At 41.0% G+C, this 14,313-nt stretch overlaps 1 long non-coding RNA gene across 2 annotated transcripts in view; it reads right to left on the bottom strand.

Annotated features, from left to right (window-relative positions):
* Positions 1 to 861: 861 nt before the first annotated feature.
* The window catches only part of LOC149124870 (uncharacterized), a 43,800-nt gene continuing 30,348 nt past the window's right edge, over positions 862 to 14,313 (bottom strand). For both annotated transcript variants that reach the window (XR_016212519.1, XR_016212518.1), the window contains 2 exons: positions 3,087 to 3,176; positions 862 to 995 (listed from right to left, as the gene is read on the bottom strand). This is a non-coding gene — a long non-coding RNA (uncharacterized LOC149124870). The remainder of the gene's footprint in view (positions 996 to 3,086; positions 3,177 to 14,313) is intronic.

The following is a 14,313-nucleotide window of genomic DNA, read 5'->3' as shown; positions in this document are numbered from 1 at the left end:
GACATGGAGGGAGGAGTGGGGTAGGATTAACAGCTCTTTCTGCCCCTTGGACCCAGCACTGACATAATTGTCTTGGAAGGTACACAAACTCCAGAGAGCAATTTAATTTTGGAGTAAGCAAGAAGTCTGTCTAGGATGCACTCATAATTTTCCAGGAAACTGATTTTTTTTTCCCTAGAGGGAGCTCTTTCCAATGAAAATGGCCCAGCAGTTCAATCTGCTGGGCCTTTTGGGGATCATTCAATTCTGTACAATTCCTGTTCAACTCATTGTTTGTAATACACGAATCACACTGAAAAAACACATCTCTCTCTCTCTCTTCCATGCACTGGTCCATTCCCTAAATAGCCACAACATCCAGGGCTGGGCCAGGTCAAAGCCAGGAGCAGGAACTCCATCCAGGTCTTTCACATTGGCTGCAAGGGATCAAGTTCTTGGGCCATCTCCTGCTGCCTTCCCAGGTGTATTAGCAAGAACCTGGATTGGAAGCAGGGCAGCCAGAGCTACAACTGACACTCCGATGTAGAATACAGCAATCATTGGCGGCAGTTTAACCTGCTGCACACCAATGTGCCCCACCTCCTTTTTTCTCTTATATTCCCAAAAATATTCTGTAAACCTGAAAATAGTTTTGTAAGGCTCTTACATCCATTTTTCTGGTAGGTGACACCTGTCCCAACCTGACCTGCTCCACCACCTCTCACTTCACCCACTTTGAAACTGCAATTCCAGCAGCTCAGGGCTTGGGAAGTATGTGCAAATAGGGTTGTGTCCTCAGAAATTCAGTGTGAAACCTCACTGGGTTCTGAAATACCTGAAGACAAGGACACAGTCACAGGATGTTTTCCTGCTAAAATTCCAGTAAAGATATTTATTTTTATCACTGATAAGGTCCTACTTTTTCTTCATGTATCAAATACTGTATTTCCCATGGGCTGAGTGCTATGGACACAGATGGAACAGCCAGCTTCGCCGCTCTCGGAGGGCAGCTGAATCTGCAGAGGAGACACAGGCACACAAAGGATGGCATGGCCGATAAGCTTAAGGTATATGAACAAATTATGCTTCCACCAATGGTACAGCAGTTATTATAGCACTTAAAATCTGGAAAGGGTACAAATTAATCATTTTTACTTCTTCGAAAGGTTCTAAAAATGATGCATTCTTAACAGCAACCACAGATCAGAAGCAGAAGGACTGTCCGATGTGATGTGACGGCTGCAGTTATCAGTGTAGGCGGAGTAAGTGCTGCAGAGAATTCAGTGAGTCGGGGCCTGTGTATGTGTGCACCACCTGTCACTCCCTTAACAGCTCTGATCTCAACCAACTCCTTAGAATATTATTGCACCATTTTTCAATCTCTGCCTGTGGAAGCTTAATGCAGTCACTGATGCTTTTTCCCCCAATCTGAGTTAATATAGACAAGCATTTTTTAAAGCAGCCCTAAGGCCAAGGAGAGTATTTATATCCACCACTATTCAGAGAATAAAAGAGCCAATAAAGCACTCGATAGATTTTGCACTTTTCCCATTATGTTTCTGGGCTTCCTGTGGGTATTCTATGAAAGACTGTGGGTGTACTTAATCAAGGAAAACAGCATATTTCTTATACCACTGTGTGCTAGCAACGTTTTCATTTAAACAGATTTCTTGTCAAGTGATATTGAAGTTTCTAAAATATTTTCTTTGTCCACTGGAACATGTACAATGACGCCAATGTATTGGTATTCATTAGCCACATTCAATTAATTTTGATAGACTGGGAAATGCATTGAGGTTTTCAACACAGAGCTTTTCCTCTTCAATATAAGAATACATGAAACAGAGGCACGGCCAATACAGCTCAAATGCAAGTGCTAGGAAAGCTCTAAGGGAACATCGGAAAGCAAGTTTCCCTAACTGTGGGAGCCTGGATTGTCCCCTCTGCTGTGCTTCTCATTGGTTACTGATTTCCTCAAGTTCAGTCTGGAGGACTTTTTCCTCCTGAAGCCTCCTGGCATCCTTGACCTTCATATTTCCAAATCAAGATAGACATAGAAGTGATAGACAGATGATACATTAGGTAGATGATAGATCAATATAGATTATAGATGGCTAGATGTGATAGATATATGGTACATAGAGAGATGATAGCTAGCTAGCTAATAGATGGATAGATATGATAGATAGATGATAGATACAAAATAAGGAAAAACTAAATGCTGAATGTGTCAACATCTACAGAATCAAAAGTACTTATAGAATTTGTTTTTATGCAACCAAAAACGCTTAAAGAATTGTTTAGGTAAGGAATTCCTTACAGTCTCACCCAATCACTAGCAATAATGAAAAGAAAAAATGATATGTCGGGGGAATAAAAGACAAACATTGGAGAGCATAGAACTCACATATTTCTATGCAAAAACATTACAATTCATAAATCTGCTTTGATTTATGTAGGATCAGGGAAACTATTTTCTGAAATACTCATTTCTTCCTCTGCTTTTCATCTTGAATTGATATGATGATTCCAAAACAGATAACTGGGCCGGCACCGCGGCTCACTAGGCTAATCCTCTGCCTGAGGCCGGCACACTAGGTTCTAGTCCCAGTCGGGGAGCGGATTTTGTCCCGGTTGTCCCTCTTCCAGGTCTGCTTTCTGCTATGGCCCGGGAGTGCAGTGGAGGGTGGCCCAAGTGCTTGGGCCCTGCACCCACATGGGAGACCAGGAGAAGCACCTGGCTCCTGGCTTTGGATCAGCGCAATACACCGGCTGCAGAGCGCCAGCCTTGGCGGCCATTGGAAGGTGAACCAATGGTAAAGGAAGACCTTTCCCTCTGTCTCTCTCTCTCTCTCTCACTGTCTAACTCTGCCTGTCAAAAAAAAGAGAGAGAGAGAGAGAGAGAGAGAGAGAGATCTTCCATTGACTAGTTCACTCCACAAATTCCTGCAACATCTGGGCTCACTCAGGCTTATGCAAGGAGCCAAAAACTCCATCCCAGTCTCCCCCATTGGTGGCAGGGATTGAAGTACTTGAGCCATCACCTTCTGCTTCCCAGGTGCATTAGCAGGGAGCTGGATGTGAAACAGAGTAACAGAGACTCTCACCAGGCACTCAAACTGAAGATGCGGATGTCCCAAGCAACAGCTGAATCCACGGCACAACACCTGCCTCTAATTTATTCTTTATGTGCAAACCTAATGTAAGACAAAGAGAAAAACAGGTCCTGCTCATTTGACTTAGAAATTTATAATGTTGCTGTTATGGTGAAAAGATGACACCAAAAAGCCACCCCTTTCATAAAAATGTATACTTTATTTGGATAATATTAATTAGGTTATTAGGTTAAATTTTCTAATATGATAACCTTTTCCTCTGAAAATTTTAGCAAACAGAACTAAATACAAGTCTTCCCAGAGGCTATGTGCCTTCAGTTACAAGTCACAGAAAAGTGACAAAGCTTTCCTACGTGACGTCCCTAACGGATGCTTTTCATGGGTGGTTGGCAGGAAGATAAGGAGAGGGACATTAACAGCCTCTCCTCTATTGGTTTTAGTCACTGATAAACACAGAGGGGATATGACAAGTAATCCTTGCAGTCAAATCCATCGGACTGTGGAAAAGTGAAAGCTCTCTTCAGAAACAGAACTGAAGTTGGAAAATTTGTTGAGTTTTGCCAAATTCAAATATTCATTTTCCTGTCTCAGCTTTTTGAAAACAAAATTAAACATCATGTGTTAATCTGGGCATGTTAAGGGAGAGAAGACATGATTATGATTTTCAGCTCAAGAAACAGGCTAAATTCTGTATGAAGAATGAAATACCTGCACCAACCTTTGCATTTAGAGAATAATGCAAGGCATAAAGTTAGCTTTCTAACACAGGGAAAAACATTCACGTTTATGAGAACAAACAGTTTGTTCTTCCATCACCAACTCTTGTTTTACTGTATTTTGAATATTGTGTTTAATGATCCAATGTGATTCACTGGACTCAGCAGCATAACAAACTTCGTTTCATCTGCAAGTCCAAGTTTCATAATGGCTCAGTATTCAAGGGCATCTTCTGTCTAAATAATGGGCATGCATTTAAATTCCATGAATGTTTGGTGTCAAATCCTGATCAAAGAATTATAAAAAAAATTCCCATGGCCTATACCTTAAAATCAGTACGAAAGATTTGAATTATTTAAAAAGAATTATAAGAATAAAAAATGAATGTTTGCAAAATATGAATAGCAATAAAATGATAGGATTGTGGAATTGAGATGCTTAAATAAAACAAAAAGAAGTAAAAAAAAATAGACATTTACAACACTCTGTTGGTCTAGTACCAAGGAGAATCAGTATAAGTGGAGAGAAAACAACCTCATTATATACAGCAGAGCTTGCTTTTTAAAGTCTGATTTATTTATTTATATGAAAGGCAGAGTTACAACGAGAAGGAGAGAGAGAAAATCTTCCATCTGCTGGTTTACTGCCCAATTTGGCTGCAACTGGTGAGATAGGGCCACACCAAAGCAAGAAGCCAGGACCACCATCCAGGTCTCCCACATGGGTGCTAGGGGCTCATCTTCTATGACATTCCCAGAGCATTAACAGGGAACCGGATTGGAAGTAGAGCATCCGGGACTCAAACCTGCACTTGTCGCAGGTGGCTGCTTCACCCACTGCAGCACAGCCTTGACCCTGAATCATGTGTTAATTATTCTCTCAGTATTTGCAGAAGGCAACTGTATGCATCAATCATGCTTCATTCGATGTCAATGATTCCAAATGTCACCTTCCTGTCCCGAGAATACAACATGCTTATTCTTTTATATGTTTCTTGTGTTTTCCTCTGTTTCTCAGTCCCTCAGTATCTGCCAGATTCCTCATCCTCAGCCATCTCTTTCTCTCTAGCTACAGTTTCAACAATACAGTCAACAGATGGTAATTCAGCACTTGCCACAAGCTCCAGTCAATGAAAATTCAACATTACAAAAAAGTCCCTGCAGTCATGGAATTTATATTGAAGTGGCAGAAAAATGAAGTGAACAATAAGCATTTAATTTGAGTTACTGATGGGAAGGAAAAGGTGGTGGTTTATGGAAATAAAGAAAGAGTAGTGAAAACATGAGGGCACTATGTTTATGGAAGGTTGATCTAAGGAAAAGAGGAAGTTGCCCGTCTCCGATCTAGAGGAAGAGTGCTCCTGGCACCTGGATCAGCAAATACCTGAGCCTGAGGTAGGACAAGAGCTAGTACCACAAAAGAGGACAGGGAAAGCGCAGTGCAGGGTCATGGCTGTTGGATCACTGTACCAAATTCAAGTTCTCAGAGACCTTACTATAGTCCTCAAATATGGAAGGGGTCTTGCCATTTCTTTTTGCTCTGAAACTACCAAAGAAAATTCTTTCAAATTGGAATCTAAATTTTAAAATAATCTGAAAATGATATTCTAATGATAATAATCAAGAGATTACTGAGATTAGTGGTATAATCTTTCCAGGAAGTCGTATTTGGAAATGATACATATTCATTGATTAGCTCCATGGACACACAATACATGACATTAACATACAGATACTGGCACTGAAAAAGAATTATAGGATAAAGTTCTTGTTCTAAGATAAATTCCACCAAGAAGAACTTTACCAGGTAAGCGCATTTTCTGAGGGAAAATCAGACAGGCACTGAATCTCCCTTCAGACATGTAACACAGTCCATTGAAATAGTTGCTGGTAACCCTTTTCCCTTCTGTTATGAGACTTGTAAGGTAAAAATGTGCCCTGGTTCATGGGTGTGTGCCTGCCTCAGAAGAAGGGAGAGCATTTTAAAATACAGCAAGCATTCAGTAACTACTTGTTGAAAGAATGAACCCATTAGAAAACAAAGCTATGAAAAATAACGACTCCGATTCTGTCTTACAAGTATGGTGGAACACTCTGTTGGGCCCGGCGGTGATGCAGAAGAGCGCTGAGGCTGCAGCTGAGCAGCGTCTTGAAGGACCCAGAAGAGTTAGTGGGAGAAGGGAGGACATGGCTTCTGTAAAGCACATGGTTTCTAGAACACAGGCTACTCCAGGGCATTTAATTCATTCTCTGTTACTTGAGCCAGGGGAATCTATAAGAAAATGATTTGTGATCAAGAATCGGTTTACGTGTCATGACAAGGAGTTTGCATTTCATACAGAATGCGACAAGGATTGATGGAAGAAATAGTACCCTTGCTTTGCCAGTTCAGCAAGACCAATCTAGTGGGAATAAAGAAGATATTTTGGAGGGGCTTGAACCTGCTTAGGAAGTGTTGACAGTTACTCCAGATGAAAATCACAATGGGGAGCCTGTGTTTGTCCTAGCCCTCAAGACGCCATTTAAAACAGCTGAATCCCACCTGGATTAAATGCCCCCTCTCCAACCCCTGTGAAAGCAGACACTCAGAGGCAGGGGTGATAGCTCAAGTTGTTGGGCTCCTGTTCCTGTTACCCACAAGAGAGAACTGAATTGAATTCTTGGATCCCAGCTTCAGATCAGCCCAGCCCCAGCCGCTGGGAGCATTTGGGGAGTGAACCCGCGGTTGGGGGTTCCCTGTCTAGCTGTTGATCTCTCTTTCACTCTCTCTGTGTCTCTCAAATAAATATATTTTTAAAAACAATAAAATAAAGAAATGGAAATAATAAGGGTGATGATAATGGGTGGAATGAGCAGAAATAAGTTTAAAGGACACAATCAGATGTGATAACTGCATATTGAGATTAAGGGGACAAGGGAAAAAGTTGTCTGAGGTGATTAGCAGGTATTTATTCCTAGTTTGCCCTGGATTTATCTCCACGAAATGGAGAGAAAAAGAAATCATTTCTTTCTTGACCTGTAAACGCCATTTAAAAAACATTTAGAATCTCTATGGTCAAGCACTAGCTGTTTGTGATCAAATCTCTTACCTTCATTTTCTTTTGTATCTATTCATTGAATTGGGAAGAAAATCAATGAGATGATGGATGAGAAAGTTAATGTTAATGTTAAAAGTCACAAAAGCTACAAATTTGAGTGCCTTTATCACTTCATTATTTTTCTCCACTACTTTTATTGTCTGTCCTATCTTGTAAATTTGGTTTTTAGTTAAGCTTTCTCACAGTGGTCTGCCTATATTTTTCTTCCTTTTTCTCTCTTATCCTTTCTCTTGCTTTTAACACAATTCAGATTAAGCTAACAAAGTTTTGATGGTATCTTGAGTAATTTTTCCTCCCTACCAGTGAACAACCTCAATATTTAGAAAAAGTTGCACTAAGTGCATATTAGAATATCTTAGGCCGGCGCCGCGGCTCACTAGGCTAATCCTCTGCCTTGCAGCGCCGGCACACCGGGTTCTAGTCCCGGTCAGGGCGCCAGATTCTGTCCCAGTTGCCCCTCTTCCAGGCCAGTTCTCTGCTGTGGCCAGGGAGTGCAGTGGAGGATGGCCCAAGTCCTTTGGCCCTGCACCCCACGGGAAACCAGGATAAGTACCTGGCTCCCGCCATCGGATCAGCGTGGTGCACCAGCCACAGCGCGCCGGCCACGGCGGCCATTGGAGGGTGAACCAACAGCAAAGGAAGACCTTTCTCTCTGTCTCTCTCTCTCACTGTCCACTCTGCCTGTCAAAAAATAAAAAATAAAAAAAGAATATCTTGTGCACCATTATCAAGAACACAAGACTATATGTATACTAACAGTCATAATAGTCATACAGACTGTGTCACACAGCATGGATTTTAGTATTAGTAACAATGATGACAACAATAATAAAGTAATATTTTTGGATTGCAACATTGTAGGTACTTCGCATTTTTTCATTAAACTCTCATGGTAATCTACGGACAAGTGATATTGTTTTAGTTTCATTTAGGTAACAAATCTTTGAAAAATGTAGATAGTATACCTAATACATGAAGTGAGGATTAAATTCATGTATGAATGTCTCCAGACATCCATAATAATAAATGCTTCTAGCATATATTTTCAGCCACAGAAATATTCCTACTGGGTCAAAAGGATATTTTTCTTAAGTTATTCTCTTCCTTTTCCTAAGTGCATGAATTCTGTAAATATTCGTTTGACTTGGGATTCTGAAAGATGCTAGCAGAAAGCAACAACACAAAGATATGCAATTAAGTACCAAACAAAGGTATATAAATTCTGTGTAAATAAATGCAAAGTATTTACGTGAGATGTATTCAAATAGGAGGAATGCAGTGCCATTCATGTGGGAGACATGGATTGAGCGAGTTCCCCACTCCGGCTTCAGCCCAATTATTCCAGGCATTTAGAGAGTGAGCCAGCAGATGGGATCTCTCTCTCTCTCTCTCTCCCCCTCTCTCTTTCTCTTTCTTTCTCTCCCTCTGTTTATCTCCCCCCCCCAAGTAAATAAAAATTTTAAATGAAACCAGATGATTTTGCTGGACTAAAACATAAATGCACCCAGTTACATAGTATGTTCAAAACAAACCAAAAAATTCAGGGCGATGAGAACACCACTCTCTTCACCGTGGGCAAAGCACGTCCTGAAGACTCCTCAAAGGTGACAGGGGCCTGCCCGTTTAAATCAGGGAGTCTATCAGAACCACCTGCAGGACCTACTGACACCCTGTGCCCAGAGTTTCTGACTCAGCAGATTTAGGTGGGAGCTTGAGAGAATTCACATTTCCAGAAGGCCCCTGGCCAATGCTGCTTTTTCCTGAACACTCCATGCTAACACCTTTTATGCTAACCAGTTTCTAGAGTCTCACTTTTCATTTACAATAGTTCTCTAGAAATATGCTTGAAAAATTGCCTATGGTGGAAACCTTTAACTTCTCATTTCCTACCTCTGTCCTCATAATTGCCTTTAGTTTACTCATAAAAATGGAATGTATTCCTGGGTTCTTCCTGTGGTTTGTTGTCTAAGATTTTAAAATTTCTATGGCCCCATATAAAAGAACAGTTACAGATATCAATATTGAGAGAGAGAGAATGTAAATTAATTTATTCATACCAGGTTTTGCAAGTAAGGTAATCCCAAATTTTATTTTCTACAAAATGAAGGAGAATCTGATGAAAAGTCACCTGATGAATTTTTAAAATTAATTTTGGAGGACAAATATGAAGTCAGCAAGAAGGAATTCAAACTTCTTTAGCAACACTGCTATATTTCTCTTTATCTTGTATCATCAAAATTTGTCAGTCTATTTTTATACAAAGAAAAATAATAATAGAACTGGTGGAGACAGCATTGTGGCACAGCAGGTGAAATTGCTGCTCTTGACACATGCATCCGACATCAAAATGTCCGTTCAAGTCCCATCTGTTCTGCTTCAGATCCAGCTCTCTGCTAATGAGTCTGGGAAAGCAGCAAAAGATGACCCAACAGCTTGAGCCTCTGCCACTTCTGTGAAAACCCAGAGGGAGTGCCAGAGTCCTGGCCTTGGCGTGACCCAGTCGGTAACATTCAGAACCTTTGTGGAATGAAGATGGAAGATTCTCTGTGTCTCCCTCAACCCCCACCCCACCATGCCACTCTGCCTTTCAAATAATAAATAAAAGTCAGACTTATAAAGAGTGATGGGGACACACACACAGAGAGAGAGAGAGAGAGAGAGAATCTTCCACCTGCTGGTTCATTCTGCAAATGGCTAGATCAGGGCTGGTTCAAGCTGAAGCCAGTAGCTGAGAAATCCATCTGAGTCTCCCACATGTGCAGCCTGGGCCCAAGTTCTTGAGCCATCCTCCACTGCCTTCCCAGGTTCATTGGCAGAGAGCTGGATCAGAAATGGCATAATTAGGACCTGAACTGGCACCCATATGGGGTATTGGCATTACAAGTGGTAGCCTAACCCACTGTGCCACAATGCCAGCCCCATGTCAGGGTCTCTTGAAGCAAAGCATTTAAAAAACAATGCAAGTTCTATTTTTCTTCTTCATATCTTCTCCCTCATCCCACTTCCTGCTAACATAGACAAACTCTGCTGCTCAAAGTTCGAAAATGTAGTTTGGTAGTGGATATTAGAGAATGTCTTAATTGTGTTACCCATAAAATCAGATGAAATCCTTTATCACACATCTTGCATTGATCCGGATTTTTCTTGACTTCCATGAAATGAAGGGCACCATGAAGCCAGTGAAATATGCTAGGCCGGCGCCGCGGCTCACTAGGCTAATCCTCCACCTGCGGCGCCGGCACACCGGGTTCTAGTCTCGGTTGGGGCACCAGATTCTGTCCCGGTTGCCCCTCTTCCAGGCCAGCTCTCTGCTGTGGCCCGGGAGTGCAGTGGAGGATGGCCCAAGTGCTTGGGGCCTGCACCCCATGGGAGACCAGGAGAAGCACCTGGCTCCTGGCTTCGGATCAGTGTGGTACATTGGCCGCAGCGCGCCGGCCACAGCGGCCCCTAGTGGGTGAACCAACAGTAAAGGAAGACCTTTCTCTCTGTCTCTCTGTCTCACTGTCCACTCTGCCTGTCAAAAAAAAAATATGCTAAACCTCCACTGTAAGTATCCTCTCGTCTTACCTTCGGCATAACCCTGATTCTAGAGTCAATTCTCACTGCGAAAAGGCCAGGTTGATGCACGAGAAAGATTATTATCTTTACATAACAGGAACTCTTTTGCAGACTGCTTTCCAACATTGTATCTTCTCCACCCCCATTAAACTGCCTTCCTGTGCATTCATTTTCTGTAGCCAAAAGAACAGCTGTCTGCAGCCTTTGTGACTCGAGGCAGCACACAGTTAGATTTTGCTGCTCTGTAGATCAGAAGTCTGCCAAGCTAAAATCAAGGGTCTCCAGGGCCTGGGCTATTCTGGAGGCTCCACAAGTCCACTTGTTTCCTGCTTGTTGAGGTTTTGTCTGAATTCACTCCCTTGTGATCAAGGTCTCTGCTTTCTTGCTGGCTGTGAGTAGATATCTGTCCCCAGCTTCTAGAGGGCACTGAAGTCCTTGGATCATGGCCCCCTTTCTTATCTCCAAAGGATGCAACAGATAGTAAGAGAATCCTGTCACACCTCCTTGTCCAGCCCTTCTGCCTGTCCTTTCTCCTTTTAGAAGCCAAATGTTTAGACTGGGCTCACTGGGGTATGCAAGAATAGCTCCCCATTCCAAGGCTTTTATCCTTAATCCTATTAACAACATAAAATTTCCATTAGGCACATATGCAATTTAATCTCAGACTTTCAGGGTTAGGAAAAGGTGCCATCGCTGGGGTTTTCAAGGTTGTACCTTCAACCACAAATCCGAGTTTTCTTACCTTTTTTTTTTTTTTAAGATTTCTCATTTATGTTCTTTGCAGTAACTCTGTATATTAAGGGTCTCTTCCTGCACAGTGGACAGCTTACTGAGCCAATGGGCAGGAATTCATGTACTTTCTGCCAGGAAGCACCTCATCTTGTCTCACAAAGGAAATGCATCAACCCCAATTATAGTCAACGCTTCCATCCCAAGCCACAGTGTGAGAAGTGGGCATTGCACAAACCATTGTGAAATCATTCCATCAATATTGCAAGAAGGGGGATCCTTTAGCAGCCATTAATCTGTACAATCTACTTCACTATGGGTGAATTCAGGACTATTTAGACTTGATCACTTTCTGGGACTTAGGTTCCTAAGGTAGGAATGACTCTCTGGAGACGGGCATGTGGCACAGCTGCTTAAAGTCCCCACTTCAGGCACCGCATCCCACATCAGAGTACTGGGTGTGAGTCCAGGCTGCTTTGCTTCTGATCAAGCATTCCTGCCAGTGTGTGCCCGGGAAGCAGCAGATGATGGTCCAAGTGCTTCCATTTCTGCCACCATGTGGGAAACCTGTACTGTTGCTGTGAACATGGTGGCACAGGTGTGTATAGTGTGTTCATGTCTTCTGGGTATATACCCAGTTGTGGGAGTACTGGATCATATGACAACTCTACTTGCAGTTTTTTCTTTTTTTTTTTTTTTTTAAGAAATCTCCAAACTGTTTTCCACAATGGCTGAATTAATTTGCATTCTCACCAACAGCGTAAGTGCTCCTCTTTCTCTACACCCTCACTGGCATTTGTTACTGTCTTTTGCAGTTCAGCCACTCTGACCAGGGTGAGGTGATATCTCATTGTGGTTTTGATTTGCATTCCCTGATGGCTAGTGATTGTGATAGTGAGCATTTTTTCATATATTTGTTGACCATTTGTATTTCCTCTTTTGAGAACTGTCTTTTGAAGTTCTTTGCCCATTTTTCAACTGGATTGGTCCAGTTTGACAAAATATGAAACAATGTTTGGTAAAACTATATTTGCAAGAATACTGGTACACACAGACATTTCTTTCTGTTTTTGCTTTTTTTTTTTAGGTTTAGTTTGCACATACAATGACAAACTTGCATTATTCATCTTTGTTTCCAGCTTATTTCACTCAACAATATGTCCTCCCATTGCAACCATTTTGATGCAAAAATGCACAATTTCATTCTTTTTGTAACTGAGTAATATCCCATTATTTATGCCACATTTTCTTTATCCATTCATCTGATGATGGACACTTTGATTGATTCCTTATTTTGGCTATAGTGAACAATGCTGCTATAAATATGGTGATGCAATTTTTTTTGTATATACAATGTGTTCATGTCTTCATCTAGTTGTGGTTTTGCTGGATCATATGGCAATTGTCTTTCTAGTTTTCAAAGAAATTTCCACACTGTTTTCCACCGTGGCTGCACTAATTTACATTCCCACCCACGGTGTATGAGAGTTCCCCTTTCTCCACATCATTTCCAGCATTTGTTACTTTCTGTCTTTTGAGTAATAAGAAATCTGTCTATGTGTATTTCTTTTATTTCTTCTAATCATTTGCTTGAAAATTCCAATTTTCATTTGTTCTGAGCATTTGTAATTGTTGGAGCATTTTTATATTTGCCTTAGAATACTTAGGAGATAATTCTAATGGGTTATTTTAGTTTGGATGTTTTAAAAATTTTTACTTTCTTATTCAAATTCAGATTTTTTTTCCTGGTTCTTACTAAGTTGAATATTGGTGGGTTGTATCTTGGGCATTGTGAGTGTTAAGTAGTGAAATTCCAGTTCTTATTTAAATCTCCCTCTTTAGCAACTAGACAACATGTTAGGGTCAGAATCTATACCCTGACTCACTTTGTGGACTGTGGTTTGAATGTCGATTTGGCTTTCAAAATCATTGCATGCAACTCTGGCCTGTTCCATTATGTGCTGTTTAGAGGTCAATCTGTAAACCTGATGTTAGATAATAAAGTGGTTCAATTTGCAAACTTTTACTCTATTGCATCTGGTAGGTTTCACAGTTGGCCCACACAGAATTCTTACCAGGACTTCATATCTAAGTTTGAGTCTAGATCCTTAAGACGTGTAGGATTTGTGTTCTCTTCTCCAATAAGAAAGTCCATACACTTTTCATGTTCATTATTTCTTGCAGTGATTACTGGGGAGTCTTTATGGATGCTCTTCTTGCTTTTAAAATTTCCATGCTTCAGTCTACAGCTTACTCTTAAATCAGATTGATCACTCTTAAGACATCTGATCATAATACTCATTTACTCCAGATCCTTCAATGGTTTCCCACTTCAATTTGGAGGATCTCAATATAATTTACATGATAGGGAGGATGGGGAACCTTTTTTCTGCCAGGGATCATTTGGATATTTATAGCATCATTCTCAGGCCATACAAAACTATCAACTTGAAAATTAGCCTGCAACAGACAATGTATAAATACATATATTGTAAGCAAGAAATGTCATCCAGCTCCTCATTTTCTATTTTCTAGACAATTTGCTAACACTTTATATAAAGCTCCTAGAAAACCACTTCTCAAGGAGGTAATTTGTTTAGGTAATTATATGATTTTGCCATCTCCTTTAGTTTTTCCCATTAAATACAGCTTTCCTCTGAGAAAAAAAAAATAGAAGCTTGCTATAGATTTATTCAATTTCAAGCCCTGCCTAGAGTTGCCCTAACAGGGTCAGATCAAATGACTTTGCAGATCTTATATGGCCCACAAACTGGATAGGCCCCTCTCCTGCATCATTTATCATCTAGGCTTTCTTATTTCTTTCACCCCAGTCCTGTTTTCCTACACTTTATCCCACCATAAGGAGCTACTTTTCTCTTTCTAACGTGCCATAGTTTTGCTTCTCTTTGGCACCCACCCATAACTCTCACCTGGATAGACACAACTCACCCTCCAATTAAAGTGGACATTTCCAACTCCAGAAAAAGTTATCCCTAGCTAAGTGTTCCTGTTAGTATTTCTGGATAACACATAACATAGCACTGTAATTTAATTTAAATAATGCTCATCCTTGATAAATATTGCCTTTCCTAATAGACAATAAGCTTTAATGAGAAA

This window comes from Oryctolagus cuniculus, chromosome 8, assembly GCF_051225735.1.
Source record: "Oryctolagus cuniculus isolate XC-2025 breed Fujian yellow rabbit chromosome 8, ASM5122573v1, whole genome shotgun sequence".
Classification (NCBI taxonomy): Eukaryota; Metazoa; Chordata; class Mammalia; order Lagomorpha; family Leporidae; genus Oryctolagus; species Oryctolagus cuniculus.
This window is presented reverse-complemented; position numbering and strand designations above follow the sequence as displayed.